General features: G+C 42.7%; 1 protein-coding gene across 2 annotated transcripts in view; it reads right to left on the reverse strand.

The window, feature by feature from the left end:
* Positions 1 to 17,891, reverse strand: part of gabrb2b (gamma-aminobutyric acid type A receptor subunit beta2b) — a 191,050-nt gene that overhangs the window by 159,039 nt on the left and 14,120 nt on the right. Inside the window, exons 3-4 of one of the 2 annotated variants that reach the window (XM_085935504.1) lie at positions 3,550 to 3,644; positions 2,819 to 3,028 (exon numbers count right to left, since the gene is read on the reverse strand). The gene's annotated coding sequence lies outside the window, so the exon portion shown is untranslated. The remainder of the gene's footprint in view (positions 1 to 2,818; positions 3,029 to 3,549; positions 3,645 to 17,891) is intronic. The other variant, XM_085935503.1, reaches the window with a different exon arrangement.

Consider the following 17,891-nt stretch of genomic DNA (forward strand, 5'->3'; position numbering starts at 1 on the left):
TTCCTCGGCTGATGTAATGTTTCAAAAACAGCTTAATCTGTTTCTGGATACAAAGAAATTAGATCAAAACTTTCGGTCGTGAAAGCCTCGATGCTCGCTGAACCGAAACATCTGCAAAGGAAATGCTGCAAAAATTTGGAAGTGTGTTGTCAGCGCACCTCACTCGAGCAAATTTCAGCCAGCATCAAACATATGCTCCACATGCATCCTGTGCTTTTTAGAGTATTTTTTTCCCCACTGTGGGGGCTCCCATTGCTTTTCAGACTTTTGCCTGTTGATCAATTTGTTGCCTGGGACTAAACTGGTTTCCATCTGTTACATGTCGCCTGACAAGAGGTCGTAGTGAGTGAGTATACATTGACTCAAATCGAAGATTACAGTAAGAGAAGCTGGCAGGGAAACAAAGCAACAAAAACAGCAAGTGGATATTGAATGCTCGTAAAATAGTTTTTGAAGCTGCAGCGTTCGAGCCGCATTGGTTGGGCAAATCAATGGACTAACTCTCTGGGTGTGTATCCATTTTATGTTTTTGCTTTAAAAAAAACAATGCCTTAGAATGATTTTCCAGTGTGGCTTTGTGATAGGCTACCACGACTAATAGTTGGAGTATTCTGTTAGATTTCTGTTAATTGGGCGAAAGATTGACGAGCTCAGTAAAATACACTAAAGGTCAGTCTCGTACTTAAAAGGGGTAGTTTCGTTCTGCATTTATACAGTTTTATATGTTTACTTGTAAATATCCGTCTGACCTTTATTAGGGGGGAAAAAAGGCCATCCAATGCAGATTGAGGCCACGTCCACAAACAAGTCACGTGGCCTTTTGCTCACATGTCCATTTTAGCTCAATGAAGGGGACTATCCAAGTCAAAGGTATTAATGATAAATTGAAGCAATGCATATTCATACATTCATTTCAAATCTCAGTAAATGTGGCCACGTGCACAAATAAGTGCAGTCCGATGCATTCCAAAGGCTGAGATCAGTGAGACGACGTCTTTACAGAAGGGAACTGACGTCGGCCGGTACTGCCAGATTAATCATGGTTTGGAATAAAAGCAAGCCAGTCGATACGTGTGTTTTTCACCAATCAGACGAGCGGGAAGCAGCAGGAGTAACGCGCAAACACACACAAACCCAAGTGCTGCAATAACCTGTCGTCTGTAATCTAATCTCAGTGGCGGCATGCTAATACATCACAATTACCTCCCCGGTCTGGACGGTGCCGTTAGAAAATACGTTGTCTCCATTAGCCCGGCAAATCGGCGGGACTGTGTTTGCGGGAGGGAGAGTGCATGGCCTCGCCAGTGTGGAATGTCTGAGCGGGGCACTCTCAATCTCTCCTCAGACAATTTCATATCCAATTATTCCTCCCATACATCACTGGGATAGCTGTGCGAACGCCGAGTCAATAATGGGCCAGATCACTTGTCTGGCATACAGAGAATCATTGGAGGTTCTTAGCACCTTTTGTAGACCATGGTAAAGTATTTCCATCTTGACATGAGAGTCCTATTCTATATCTCAAAGTAACCCAAAGATGACACTGAACTTTTCTAGGTTGAGCTGACTCCAAAGTGTTGTTGTCAGGTTGATATTGTGCTCTACTTCCACCAGAAAATGTCCATTGGGTAGAAAGAGTCGGAAGGATTTTCCTGTCGGTGCTAAGGAAGCAAGAAAGCTAAATGGCTCGGCAGGATGGAAGATCAAGCAGGCAGCTGCTTATTTTCTGGCCGATGAAAATGACGCCTCTGGAGCGCTTCTCCTGTCTGGTGAGAGGCAGCTGACGCATTGTGAGCGACAGCAGCAATTTATCACCCAGCCGTTGTTCTTTCTGATGACACTCAGTTGGTAAAGACATTTATTGGTTGCTTGGAACATGAAATAAAATTGGCGCCTAGTTGTGTTTCTTTACCAAATCAGACCAGGCCGTAATCTTCTCCCACACTCACTGATCCTATTATGTGCAGAGAAACTATGATGTAAATTCATGTAAATTCCTTAATACTGCATGTCCCCTATAAGTGACTAATTGGGGGCACAGCACTCATCTGAAGAAATCAGCCTACTGCAATGAATCCGTGTTTCCAATCTTTTATATGCACTATTATTTCTTTCTTCCTCTTAGCTCACTCAATTTAAGATCCATTTCTTCATATAGCACAAAGCAATAAGTTATATTACCCCAGTGTCTGAGCGCCCGACAAAACTAGAAGAAAAAAAAAAACATTTTTAATACATCTCAGAATTACATTTTTGTGATCGACACACTCCTATCAAGGGAACGAAATGCGCTACTCAATTGCTGTCCAAACTCATTTGCCTGGGATGCACCTGGCGTGCTTTTTTTTATGGCACTGAAATAAAGTATTGTTTATGAATTATAAGTAGAACCAGAGAAACAATGAGTCAGAGAGCAGGAGAAAGAGCAGACACGTTGCCATTATTCACTAATTTCTTGAATGTGCGATGGAATACTATTTGATTAAGGAACTGGCACTTGTATAATGGACTGCGAAAGGTTAATGAGACATTCAAGCTCATTTATTTTAAGGATAGTAATGATTAGCCCTATTTACGATTAAGAAAAGAAAATGGTGATAAATCAATGTGGGTGTAAATTCTGAGACATCCTTATGTTAATTACTCTTTTGTGATTAGCACTTTTGTGATTCAGATAGACAGTTGGGTTGATTCATTTTAATTTAAAGGCTCCCTAAATGACTTGATTCAACTTTGAATCAATGTTGAATATTGTATTTTTTTTTAGAGACAGACAATGGCAGTAAAAATGATTGATGGGACAAAAATAAACCCTTACCTCCCATTTCTTTTTCTTTTTTTTTTGTCTCTGCATGCGCTGTCCTTTTCCTTCTCATCTCTTTTGGCCCGGCTCCGTCTCGTCTGGGCTCGTCTTGTCTCACCTAGTTACGGATTTTCTTTTCCTTGGCTTTCATTTGATTGTACAGCTCCTTCCCCGCAGCCTCCCGACATCAGTTTGAATCTGACTATGTATGGAAAATAGCCTGACCTGAAAGCAAATGATTAACGGACTGTGAGAGGCACGTTAACATAACTTGAAACAAGAGTAACAAATCATGTTTTTATTATTATTTGTTTATTTGACCGGGCCAGTGTACATCAATGAACATTTCTGTAGATGCACCAGAATTAGCCAAGGGGCTAAAAACATGTTGGTTTGTTTTTTCTTTAATTTAATTCTTATTTTGAAACGGTTTGATCTGCTAACCTTTGCACTTTTGCAAAATGTTCATTTGGTGAATGACTTGAAATGTTCTAAAGGGGAAGTCAGTAGTCAAAAAAATAAATCGACTCAATTACAGTTACTTCAAGATATTACATAGATATAGTCCAAATGATTACTTGGGTAAGTGTAAAGTAAATATTCTTGAGAAACAAACTGCTCGAGGCTGATCGATTCAGGAGTTTTAAATAGTGAGCGAAAAAGAAACATTATAGAGACAATTGATTTTCACTGCCATCTTTGCGAAGGTCACGTTTAATACTTTTTGTAATAAACAGCATTCTCACAAGGTTTTTGAGAAAATTCCCGCCAGGCTTCTTGTCTGCAAACAAATCGAGCGTGAGCGAACGCGATTTGGGTCCAGGCTTTCCATTAGGCTCTGCTTGAATGACAGCACAATTAGCAGCAAGAATCAGTCTCTCAAAGTGATGGATTGAAGACTAGAAAAATTTCTACAACTCGGACTGATTTTGTGGGCGTTGGAGGGAGGGGGGGGGGTTCCCCTCCACATGAGGTTTCTAAAAGGGGACAGGAATGAATAATGTCGAGTTTTTGGACCTATGGGGGTTTGTGTTAAAATAGTGTTGGACGCTCCAAGGACTGCAGCTTGACGGATGTTCGCTCACCAAATTGTCCATGAAGGACGAGAGAAGCGCAAGAGGAATGGGAACACTGAGTGAGAGAGCAAGAGGATGGAAGAAATGCCCCCCAAGTACGAGGTGAATGGCGCAAATTGAGAAGAATGAATCGAGAACATCGGAGGTGTTGAATGAAAAGCATGATTACAGATAGGCCTGCTAGACACATCTTTCCGCTTTCTTCAATTTGGGCTCGTGCTGCCTTCGGGGGGGCCCTTGACATAAAGAGGTGTGAATCCTGAGGAAAATTGAGACCTCCAGGGACATGCAGGAGAAGTGGGTGTTTTGCACGTGAAATTGCCACAAAAATAAAAAGATGAACGAGTGAGGTGGCGTCCCCCCCCCGGGCAACCTCAGGTTATTTCATTAGCACAAGCGCCGCTGATAGCAGCGGTGATTTACGCAATCCTCCAAGGAAGCACCCCACCCTAACACACGCAGTGAGTTATCTTAAGAGGAGACACCGGGTGTGTTTCTTGCAGCGCTATGCAAAGTGCAGCCGTTCTTCCGCATCAGCGAGGGAGCAAACATTGATGGAACAGTTATTGCCGTTCTCTTGATGCATACATAGTTCCATCTATTACTCTGTGTCTGAATTTACTATACAGCTATAAAGCAAAGTCCAACTTTCACCAAGGATAGATTTACACTGCATGACTAATAACGTAGATTTATATTACAAGGAGAGTTAATAACCTTTCAGGCATTAGCGGCGCTAGACTGGGTGCCACGAGGGGCACTGACCCACCCGCCTCAGAAATATGCTTGGTGCTAGACCAAATAATTGACTTTTCAGTACTTTTAGATTTTCCCAGGAATTGATTTCAACATTTCCACTTGTCTCCTATAGGGAACATATTTAAAGTCTTCACTAGCATTTTTTAAAGAATTATTAGGGTTGGTAAAAAAAAAATGTTTTGCAGAGCCCCTGAGATATCACTGTGTGTGTAATGAGTAGCAACAAGAAACAATTCGTCAACGGTCAGATATTACTGACAGTGTCCAAAACACACTTTCACCCAAGCACAAGAAAACAAAACAATGAATTGGAGTTTTGGTAAGACCTTGAAGGGCTTTCACAACTTCTATCATCATTTTTTTTTTTTAAACACTCCACATTAATCTCCCAATTCTACCTAAGCGGATCCAACATAAACCCGCGATTTTGAAAATAGTTTTTCCAAGTAGGGTGACTTATCTGATGCCAGAGGCTGCAAGACGTCAGAGGTAGTGAGCTCCAACATCAGCACCACTTCGCCTCCCTCCCATTGCCGACACTTTTCAGAAGCACCTAATACACCATCCAGATTTATCTCAATTTGGCTGCCTTTTCATGGCCGGCTGTGAGTGACCTACTTGCAAAGCCTAACCTGGATGAAAGATCTGCTCCCTGCTGAGGAGAAAAAGACATCATCACATGTGCTTGCGCAAAAATAGCTGTGTTGTTGTGTCGTGTAAATGGATGGCCCCGCCCCCTTTCCATCTACCTGCAATGTATTTTTCATGCCTGAGTCTTACTCAATATAAATTTGACGACTCATTAATGGCTTGTCGTTGACAATGCCTGATTGAATCATGACCGAGTTCAATTTCTTCCGATTGTTCACGCGTGACTACGGCTCAATGCGATCAATAGCTCATTTTGATGGGATCTGCACCCGCAAGGAAACAACCGTCACAATCTTCCTTCCGAAGCTGTCATATAGTTGATAGAATTTTCGGACGGCAACTTTCCACTTGTTTTGTCTAACCTCCAAAACATACCACAATGCTAAATTGTTCAACATTATTTGCTCTACGGTTGGGAGGGCAGAAGAAAAAAAATAATATTCCCAATATTTAATAACGCCATCAACATTCCCTTTTGTTTGAATGAAAAAGCAAATCTAAGATCACACAGAAAAATTGACCATTCCCTTTTTGCCTGGGATGTTTTCAGGAAAAAAAAAAAAAAGAAGCTGTCCAAGTGGTGGTGAAGACTCAGCTGCAGACATCTTAATCTGTCTCTTTTACAGTGAAAGGCCACACTATCCAAAGCCTTCCATGATACAGCTGGAAAAGCTTTAGTGACTAAGTGCACCTCCACCCAGGGGAATTAGCGACGGAAGGAGGCCTCTAAAGGTGATTCTGGCAGATTCCGAATTATTGTCCTTTCCAAGCTGGCTCCCGTAGCCTTTTTCTTTGGAAGCGTCAGGACATCTTGCTTTTTGCCTGCCTGGTTGCTCGCTAGAGAAAGAGATTTTGTCTGACTCAGAGAAAAGCGGGCATGACTGTTTTGTCGGGCGGAGATGAGACAGTAATGGCAGCAATTATAGAACGGGGAGGGGAAAAAAAAACAAAAAACAATACGGTCGGTGCCTGCTGCTTTTTGTTCTACTTCATCATATGGGAGGAGTGCTGTGTAGAAAATTAAGGTTTACGCAGAGAGGCAACAGACAATATGAACCAGTCGGATAAAAAGCAGCAGGGTGGGTCTCCTGTCGCCCATCAGCGCCGATGTTATTTCCAACACCATCTGGAAACTTTATTATTCCTTCTACAAGTTTGCCGTAGCAAAAAATACAAAGGGTTATGTGCTTTAGTGATTTTGTGACAGCACCTGTGGGCGCCTCGTCCATCTCACCTCTTTAGAGGAGGCAATATAAACCTCGAAATGTTCTCTGAGAAAGGATACTGCGACCCAAATAGTTGCTTTGTGGAACGAAATATCTTCGTTTTATGTTTAGTTTGACAGTAAACTTCATCAGGGAGTGTCTTTAAGCTGTTACTGTTCTCTGTTTTTAATTAAAGACTTCCCTACACAGTATTCAATTGAAATTTCAAACCATTATGCCTTCAAGTTGGGGGAATTTAGAATATCATTTCCATTTGTACAAATCTGCAGTAGGGAAAGTGGCTTATTTGTCTTTATTGGGGTCTGCGTGGGAACGAGCAAATGCATAGGGGTGTGTTTCCTGGATTGGATTTTGGACTCTTCTGCCATTTTGTAGGCAGCACAGTGCCTCAACATGAAAAGAGCTTTTCTAATTGGCTGCTGCTTTCTATGCAGGTTCCGTTCCACGCTGCCACATCAGATATTCACCAAGAAAATAATAGTAGCGCACAGCGGTAGAAGAAGAAGGATGAAGGGCGTGCGAGTTTCTGCGCACATTGGCAGCAGGTGAGAGAAAATGAGATGCTGGGATAGAGCGAGGCAAGGCGAAAGCAACTCCAGGAAGGCTGAGAAAGGCGACGCGTGCGTGGCTAAAAGTGTCCTTTCCCCATTTTCGATTTGAAGGATTCCATTATCTTGACATAATCCATCCGAGATCAGCTTACTCTCCATTCCGTCGTGGACGATTTCACAGTGAAAGAGGCTACTGCATCTCAATCAGGTCATTTTTTCACCCTTCAAGGGCAAGTGGATAACACCCATTTAAAATAAGACAATGGGCACAATGGAGCAGAAGCTGCTGTCTTCCACAGCTCACACTTGCACGCAAAATTGCGCTGAAATATAAATTGGGAAAAAATTAAACACAACTAAACTGTACCTGGGCATTCTTTTAAGTGAGCCCAAGTACTACAATAGGCACGAGCATCGCTCTTTTGCTAATCTATCCAATTTATGCAATGTGTTTTTAATTTTTATGTGGATTGAGAACATTTTTTAAACAGGGCTCAGTATATAGTACATTCTTTAGCAAACTGTGACTGCCTTCCTCCGTGCTGTACAAACAAGCGACACTAGCACTTGCTCTCCAATGCATTCCTTTGGGAGTTTGGCTCTCGGTGTGACAGCCTGGAGCTGCACTCGTACGGAGCCTATGAATAGGAAGTGCGCTGCGGGGCCAGCTAAGGTGACGGATTGGCCTCTGTGGCTTACAGCTAGACAGGTGCTCGGTCAGATATCGGTGGAGATTTTAATGTGCTTTGCATGCGTCAGAAGCGCAAAGCTGAGTTTGGATGGAGGGAGGGAGGCCAGAAAAACAAGTTGTGAGAGAGACTTTGCAAATGGATTGAGGAGTGACAGAAAAACAAGAAAACTGACATGGTTTAGAATGAGACTTAGAAAGGATGTGGAATGAGTCACAGGAGAACAGGAGAATGAGAATAAGAAGGCCCGCATAAAGGACTGGTGCAGAATGTGCTTGCTAAAAATGAAACACAATGAGATGGCTTCACCAGCAACTTGGATTGTCTTCCCGGAAGATTTGCAAAAGTTGCAAATGCTGCAATTTAGTCTTCACTTGGCTTTGATTCCAACTCAGTTCTTTTCTAAAGGCACCAATGGAATGAATGAGTGGCGTTCAGCAAGGACCTCAAACATGAGCTTGGGATTCTAACCCTAATGTCACAATCTCTTGGAATAAACATTTTCAATTTGTCACTGTTCTCATATTTAGTGCACTGTCCCTTGCACACTTTTGATGATCAGTCTGTTTTAAAATAACTTTGCTTGGCCCTAAAGCTAAATAAAAAGTGGACCACAGTTCTTGCAAAAAGCTCTGGCACATCCTGACAGTCTCCAACCGCTTAGTATGAAGGCCTGATTTTATTTTTTTACTTTCTTGACTCATCGCCTCATCTTTTTCATAGCTATAGACCTCCTTTTCTGTCTTATTATCACCCCCCCTCAGATAAATAATAAATGGAGCATCACTAGAATTGCTGTTTCAGACGAGCAGCTGCATTTTGTGAGTCAAGTGCCCTTAATTTCACCCGACGTGGATAGCGTCAGCGCCAAAAAGTTCTGAGCAAGACAAGTTTCGGATGGATTGCTAAAATCTTTTTTGCATCTAGGGCAATTACTGTGCAAGGGTATACGAGATGAGAAGGCATTGGAAAAAATAGGGCTGGGCAGAAAAAATAAGACGTGTTTAAGATTTGCATGCAGTAAGAATTTCCTCGACTGGGTCTGGCATGAGGAGATACAGTTACTGTATTTCCTCCACTAAATAGATCCAGCTCTCCAAGTGAGTGTTTTCCACTTGAGAAAAATAGACACCTCTTAAAATGGCCGCCTTTTTAACATCTGCTAGGTCATTGAAATGTATCAAATATACCATTTAGCCTACATTTGTTCTATCGTGATCTATGCCAATCAAATTTCACAATATACATACAGATACAAAATCTTAATTATGTGACAGTAGACTTGTCATCACCACTCATTTTCCCCTCGAGACCCGTTGTCTAAGGGAACAGATAAGGGCGCCATAGCTTGGCGGATAAAAAAGAAAAAAAAGACTTTCTCTGAGCTGCTGCGGTTTGAAGGAAGCCAAATTGCAGAGTCGATCTGGTCATTACACACAGGGATTATGGCAGAAGCCGGCGCCTTGTACTGCCAATAATTAACTGAGAGGAAAGTTATAGATTCCAGATAGTAGCGGGAGCTTCTTTATGCAAACGTGACAGTGGTTAATCGGTGTTTAGTAAGGAATGTTTTGGCTCTAATTGTTAAGAGCCGCCCATGTGTGGGTGTTTAACTAAAATCCATAATTCACACGGAGTTTCCGATACGGGCAACAGAAATTTCAAGGCAACACATTTTTATATTTTGAGTTGACTTTGGAGATTCAGCTGCACAACAAGTGACGGCTTAACACACCCACAAGATGCTCCCCGCATGTGCTAATTTGGTGTTGGACAGCAACGCTTTAAATCTGGCCCCTTCCTGTCAGAATAAAGCAGCTGTAAACTAAAACCTCCCTTAATCGCCTGTGGCCAAAGGCTCTTAATCTTCTCCTGACATTGAACTGATGCAGAAATGTGTGTTGCGCACGCCTTGCGAGCACTGTGGCTACTTCTGTCAATGCCACGCTCTCCCGGGAAGCCCCCGATTGGCTCTCCGAATTTCCTTTTAAAGCAACCAAATCTCCAGACGTCGTTTCTGGCGAGCCGTGAAGAAAACGGGATTTTGAAGGCTGCTGCAGCCATTGTATTCATCCCTTGAACCCACCTCCGGGCGTGGCGTGGCGTGGCAGAGGGAGTTGGGGCATGAAGATGGGTCGACAGTCAATATTATCATCCAGCTTCCCTCAATCGACTGTCATTGTCACTCACACAAGGACGTTTGCAAGAAGGGATTGAATGGTAGCCATCTTTCTCTGACCATATTCATTCAAAATATGGCACCGAGGATGCGTTCTTCACTGCAGCACTAATTTGTTTAAGAGTTGGTGTTCCAGAAACGAGAAGCCCCACAACACACTCCTTCGCTTCCCTCCCACCATCTCTCTCCTAACAGCACGCCGCTCCCGACTTCAACATGGCAGGCGAGACAACAGCAGGCGAATCAGCGGCCGCCGCTCTCTGTCACTAATGAGTACGTACAAACCAAGGGTCTGCGTTTGGAAACTATCCATCGCACACTTTTTTGTTGCACTAGCCTTTTCCAAAGTCTTTTTTTACAGTTACCTGCCTGGTTGGAAGAGGAAAAACAATGAGAAAAGGTTCTCTTGGATGTTTGGCTGACATTAATCATCTCACGCCAGCGCTGACAGCAGAGAAGGGAGCGGGTGGAGCTCGAGAAGCATGAAACCATTTGGGGTTTTCTTTTATGTTAGTGAGTTCATGCTGTGCCATCGGTGCATTTTAACTTTAACCAACTTGTTGGCTGCCCAAAGTGTCCTGCTGAAAAAAATGAGACAAAAACTTCTTACAGATAAATTCTCTCTCTCACAGGAAGCGTAAGAAAGGCTAGTCGATAATCTAAAAGAGTCGGGTCAACGAGTTTACGTTGAAGGAAGGAAATTGATTTCATGATTAAGCAGCAACCGATAAACTGGGGCTTAACTTATCGGCTGCCTAAAAAGGCTGCCGAAGAATTTGAGAGCCAAACAAAAGAGTCGGAGGAAATTTTAGGAGCGAATTGTAAATAGTGGATGACCTGTAACACATCCCGGTGGAAAGCGTCAGCCAGTATTTACCGCGTCTGCTTTCTGTTCTGGACTCCCTTGAACTATCTCCATCTGCCCCCTTTCCTGCTGCGCTCAAGCTCTGCTGATGAAATGATGATGGAATACATCCCTACAGTCTGTTCTCTTGGAGTACTGTAAGTTATTTCCGCTATCCTAACAGTGGGGAATTTGATTGGACTCTGATTGGCTGCTTCCCGTTTGCAAAGAATCAGCCAGGCAGTCGACTGATTGTTCTCCTCTTGCTCTGTTCTTTTCTTTCCCCTCGGTAATAGTGGGAAAAAGTTTGTCCGACGCCGCTGCGACTCCGTGACTCATCAACTTCAAAGTGAATTCCGCAGTCCTTTTTTTTTTTACCCGCCGGCATACTGTGGCATCAGAGCACGGGCCGACCCCGAGTTGCGGCTCCCCGCGGAGAGGGAGCAGGTTGCCGCCGCGGCGCTAAATGAAGACCTTGCGCTCGGTGTCATCAACTTTTCTTGTCTATGAATTTCATCATCAACAAGGACACTGACACCTTTGTTTTCTCACCAGAATCTTTTGGTCAAATGTGGAGTCAAACTTTGAAAATACCGTTGGTCATGTAGCGAAAAATAGCAAAGATATCGTGCTCATATTTCTCAAGTAGATAATCGTAAATCGAAGCCGTTCCAGGGGAAATGCACTTTGCTTCAGGTTTTGGTGCATTTGTGTTTTCTTCCGGCCCACACTGATTTGCAAATCGGTATTCATCTGGGTCTCATCAGCTTCTCTCAGCTTGCGCCTCCGTCACCCAAATAGATGTTCTATTCTCGAGGCCTCTAAGTGTCTTGTACTTGTGATTGAGCGTATTCTCTTGCGTCCTCTTTGGTTCGCCTTCTTTGAATTTCCACTGCAAGCTGGGCTGTCAAGCTCTCGCAATTTATTTGTCTGTTTTCAGCCTTCGCCCGGTGGCCGGCCGGCCGGCGAGCTCTCGCCACAGAACCCAAGCCCTCTTTGTAATAAACACTTATCTCAGCACCTCCAAAATGTCTGTCTGCATGTGGGTTCCCTAAGTGCCAGAATTGGGCAGCTCAGATAAACCGCAGCGCCGCCACTTGGGTCTACATCACGCAGTAAAAATGAAAAATGACAGAAAGCCAACAAGGGCTGCTGGGTGGAAAAGTCAAGCATCATAAAGGAGGCTTATTAAAATGTGACCTTTCCCAACTCCAACACCTATTTTTAACATTTCATAGCAATTACATCTCGGAATTCTCTCTCCTGCTCTAATCCCGTCTCAATTACCTCTCGCACGCATCTCGTCTTTGTTCTGGCTTTATTCTTAGACGCGGCACTTCATTACATATGCTCACACCTATTTATTTATTTATTTACCTGTTTGCTACAGCATAACCTGTGGACCCCCCCCCCCCTCCCCTTATGATTGTGAAAGCTACCATAATCACATCAGCCCAGGCATCTGCTGCAGCTCGCCGCACTACATCCTCCTGCTCGACACCGACAGAAGTGCGGCAGGTTTGTTTTCCGGCAAGTGTTAATTATGTAACCAATTACACCATCACAGAGCTGACACGCCAAAGCTAAATTAAAAGTGATTGGCTTCATTACTGTGGCCCGAATGCAGCGTGCGCACTGGCCTTCAAGGAGGACCCATTTAAAGTTACTTTACCCCCCCCGGGACGATAACATTTCAATCTGTGGTATGTCATTACACAATGAATTTTCCCTGCATTAGTGCTGCATATATTTCAAGTAAATTGGATTTATGTTCATTTGGGTGCATGTTTAAATATGCTGTGTGATCTCAACTTTCACACTCATCTAGTCTTGAACCATACAGGCACTGTTTTAATATGAGTCATATTTTGAACCTTCCTAACTGTAATAAAAGTAGAATCACAACATTGTAAAAGTTGAAATTGACTAAGAGAGCGATACTCAACACAGCTCAAGTGAAGCATGACAACTGGCCACCAATACGTGACTTGCCGCATTATGACGTTTCAAAGGTCCTATTTTAAGAGCCCTACGGCATTTGACTTTGGAGCTTCCACTGTACTCTGCTTGTTTGTATTGTTCCGCCCGATCGCTCGGACGTATTTGAACAACCTTTCAAGCAACAAAAGGGCAAAATCTGCATAAATCGTTGGCTCTTGACAGTCAACCTGCGTGCAACCCGTTAGCCATCATACACTCTGATTCAGACTCTGAGTCAGGCGTCCTGTCCACAAAATAAGAGTAATCCATAATGCGTTATCCCAAAAGGTATAAGTTATGTTTAACCCAAGCATGGTTGCAGTTTGGAATGAAAAGCAACTCGAAATGACAAATCCATGAGAAATAGTAAATGCAGAGTCAGTGCAATGCATGGAGGCAGCCACATTCATCACTGCCTATTCACCATTCTCAGCAACTCACTGTAGTATCGGGACGCATTATCATTAGTACCACTGGTATCACTTAAGAGTCCCTCAAACATCTACACAAAAGACAAGATTACAACAACAACAAAAAACATTTGCATTTGGGAAAAAAAAAACCTTATTAAAAGATGATTGTAAGAAATCTTATCTCGACCACTATATGATCATGTTGGACGATGTGAGATGACATTTTGCATTCCAAACACAACTATGGATTAAAATGTTTTGGCATAGAAAAAAACACTTTCCCAGAGTTGTACAAATCACAAGTAAAAGGCAGATGGGAAATCATCTATTTTCGCTGTCATACTTCCGGAAGTAAATTGAAATTTAAAAGCGTGATGAAGTGTAGATGAACAAATGTAATGAAAAACCATGTTGGGATGTGTTAATCAAATCCAGTGTGAATTTCACAACAGTAGCAGAGGGGAAAGATAAGATGGATGAATTTCAACTAAACGTTTGTGATGAATACAAAAAAAAAAAATCATCGCTGATTGAGGACTGAATTCATCAAGACAACTATTGTCAACTTGAGAAAAGTCATTCTGTTTACTTACAGATGGCAATTTAGAGGCCAGTTTAAATTCGTTTTGGGGTTTTTTAAGCAAAAGAATGTTCTCCAATGCCCATCCCTAGCCTCTCAACCTAAATTCTCCAACACATCCAGTAAACGATGCTCAAATCCCGACCAACCCATCGGGGAATTACAGAATGTAGAAGCTAGCGTGTCTCCAAATGTAGCTAATCCCTTTTAATCAAGAGTGTGCAAATGTGCTTCAGTCAGATCTGATTTTCAGACACCATCAACAAACAACTTTCACCCCGTGGAGATTAAAAGGCTGATTGGTGTTTCGAGGGCCCCGACGAATATCATCATTACAGATCACGTCCCTAATTTAAGAGGCTCGCACGATATCTGCTGTATCATGTAAACACTGATACTGAATTTGGGGACATTAGTCAGGCCTTATAGACAATTATACAAGCATGAGTCACAACGTTTTAATATGCCGTGATTCTCTGACCCACTTTTCTTGGGTTTTGTCACTTGAACATAATGACAACGTGAAAATAGGAGTCACTCATCTTGTCCAGCATTGGAACATTAGCCTGCTCAAGGGTGGAAAACATAAGATTAAGCCAGAGCTTTGTGGGCTGTTTTCAAAGTCTGCCTGCACAAGCTACTTAGTCTAGTCGCTGAGCTTTCGTCATATAAAAAAAAAAAAATCCAAGTAGCAGTAAGTAAGTGACTGAATTATTCCAAGGCTCTGAATAATTTCCCCGTCTCCATGTCCCCCCCCGGTTGACCTAGTTGGAAAGACAAAGCAGTCGAAGAATCCCTCTGACATTCCGTTTGTTTGAAGTTAAGTGACTTCTTTGAAGAGTTGGGTTTGATAGCAGGTACACAGCATGACACAGGCTTGATCAAGGTCCGATTCTACCTGGAGCGACGGCGCAGGAAAGGGGAAGTGACCGTGACGAGGGAGGAAGGATGAAGAGGGGGAGTGGAGGGATGGAGAGCATGAAGGGAACGTTTCCCGGCCTGCTTCAGTGTGACCGCCTCGCTAAATTAATTCTGTGCAGCAACTGCAAAAATGGAAATGTAAAAATATCAATATTTCTTTGGTGATGTGCTTGAATCAGCAAACTCAATTAAAGATGAAGCTAGCCTATCAATGGCACTCCCCATTGAATATTAGCATTTAGGTAACGGACTTGATGCACGGCTACTGAAATTGCCATAATGTTCAATGTACACAAAACCAACAAAGTAAGATGGAAGTGGAAATATTGCTGGTGTCATCAGTTGCTCCTAATGTTTCTTTAATAGTCCAATGGTTGATGACTCAGGTGCAAAGTACATTCCTTCATAATACTTTAATCAAAAATATTCTCCTCTAAACTTCTCTTCTTAATCTCAGTGACTGTTCCCTCTGAAAAAATATTTGTAAGCAATTCTAAAACAATTCCAACATGACACATGACCCAACACTGCCCCCTTAAGGACTAAAAAGAGGGGTAAAGAGGTTGGGGGGGTGATTTTTCTTTCAAAAGTCTCGGTATGATAAGTAAAACAAGTCAAATAGGTACACAATCAAAAGGATTAGATGACAGACAGACCAGGGGAAGCAAGGAAGATTTATGAGTACAAGGGGAAAAGGCCCCTTGTTAACATTGGTGCTCTTCTTTTTATGCCAAGTCATTCAAGGGGAGTTGGGTTTAGTGCCACATGGGTGAAAGTGGACTTTTAAAACTATGCAAATGCAGCTCCACTTTTGTACCCACTCTAATCGAATGTGACGTTTTATTTTCAAACCAATCACCTTCAGAAATGACTTCACAATCTTTTCAACTTCTGCATCATTTGAGCCCTGTACAAAGCATCCTGATCCTTCATCTCAACTGAACTTGTCGGACTTTGTCGTGGCTGTCCCAGGATCAGTTGGCATGGTAAATGCCGTGACTGATGTGGCGAGAAGTGACGCGAATGTCAAATGAGTCAACGTGGTGAGGACCGAATGCAACGTGCATCAACAGTGATTAAGATGACCACTTAGCCAATTTACTGCTGCACTGCGTGTTGAGCATGCTGCATGGAACCCTGTCAATCACTCATGCGTATTCTCGCCTCCACATTATGGCTTTGTAAGTTTTCTGTTTTTCAATAGTGCAACATTTTAAAAAGGAAATTGTCACAGACCGTCATGACAGATGAGCGGGGCAAATCTGTCTCTCTAGTGATTGTATTCATAGTTATTCATTTAAAACTGATTCTAGAAAGTAGGCCAGCTTTAATTGAATCCCAGAGAAAAAAAAATCTTTTAATTTGGTCATCCTTAGGCTCAGCATGTGCAGTTTGAATTTTGTTAGCAGTGACTGTATGTGACCTGCTTATTAATTTTGAGTAACCGTCACAGCGAGCCTAAGGTTAACATTGACTTGTTCTTTTGAAGAAAAAAAATACAAAGAAAGATAAAATAGCTCTTTTGCTCAACTGACTTTTTTTCCTGATTGGATCAATACTTAGGAAAAGAAGGCGCGATGAAGTGAAGAGTGTAATGACAACAGTGTTTCCATGGAGGACGGCAGAGGGAGACGGACAAAGAAGGAATTCGTTATATTCGACTCCACTCAAAGCTTCAAGATATCAATCCATATTTTACAACAGCATGACTGCCACAGTAATCTGTAGTTTGGCCTCTCCAAGTTATCCATATTAGACCTCTTGTTGTTTTCTTCTTCCCTGGTATAACTTCAAAATGAGAATTCAAGAAAGTCCCAATGGCAAGTTATGTGATCCATAACTAAATACCCGAGCAAGTAGGAGACAAATCTATTCTCGGTGCATATTGAAGTTAAAAGGACACTGTCTTCTGAGCTCCATGTGAATTCCACCAGCCAGCACCAACCAACCAACCAGTGGCCACTTTTCAAGGAATATCATAAAATCAAACGTGGTCATGCGCGCATATGGCGCTAAGGTAAAGTCATCAGGCAACGTCCTTAACCGTACGGTAAAAGCCCGCTCCCTCCGAGATCTTTTTGCGAGACAATAAAGTCTTTACAGCCGTGACCTTCCTCCATACCCCTTTGCTGCGTTGCGGCACATACTCTCCATATTTAATGCCTACGGAAGCGACATACATTTTAATTAGCGACGGCCTTTTGACAGACGCTATCCTCTAGCCACGAATGGAGTTCTCTGCCTCCTGCAGTCGACAGTGTCGTAATCCTATTTGCAACACGCGACTGCCAAGGAAAGCTGAGAAGACAGCAGTTATACAAGCTGCCGTCTACTTTAGTATAGAGCAAAGTAACAGTGTACTGAGGTAAAGTGCCAGCAATACGCTACATATGGAAACAGGATGAGGTTGGGGAAGAGATGGCTTGGGCTAAGTCAATAAAATGGAAGCCCCAATCAGATTAAACCGTCATTCTTTTGGGGCACTCAGGCCCATCAAACTTTTCTTCCTTCTCTGAGATCCTTCCCGTCAGACGAAGAGACAATAACCTAAGAGGATAGTTGGCGGCAGTCAAACACTTTGTTTTTGGCTAACTTCCAGCAGCCACACAAATGTTACAAACGTATACAACTGCGCTCCAGAACGACAAGGACGCTGACTCAGATATCATCTCACAACTTCCTCCGCGTTGTTTACCAGTTTGGGCCACACCGTTGACAGAGATGGAGGAAGTCTGGACTTTATCACCACTTTAGAATATACTCAATCATATTATTTACAATCTGTCCGGGGTACACCCCACATATCGCCCAACGTCAGCTCACTGAGCAAGCAGGACATGTGAAGAAATGAAGACCTGACCAAGCTCATTACCGCATATGAAATCCATCTTCATGCAAGTTACTCAAATAATAATAATATGAGGGTCATTCATATGACATAAAAGAAAAGGCAAAAAGATCAAGTATGAAAGCAAAGCAAAGGTCGATAACACCACATTTGTATTCTCAGCGGAGGTTCCACAGCAGGGCTTGTAAACCTTTAACAAGCCCATGACCCTACTTTTAATATCAACAATTCAGCAAATGGTGGCAATTAACTGTGAAATGGAGTGTGGTATTATTTTAAAATCTACAGTCGAGAGCATGGAAGTTCAGCAGCACGTGTAACAACCATGAACGTTGGCGCCACCGTCGTGTCATCTGTGATAGAAGTCAGTG

This window comes from Syngnathus leptorhynchus, chromosome 17, assembly GCF_054491065.1.
Source record: "Syngnathus leptorhynchus isolate UIUO chromosome 17, UIUO_Slep, whole genome shotgun sequence".
NCBI lineage: Eukaryota > Metazoa > Chordata > Actinopteri > Syngnathiformes > Syngnathidae > Syngnathus > Syngnathus leptorhynchus.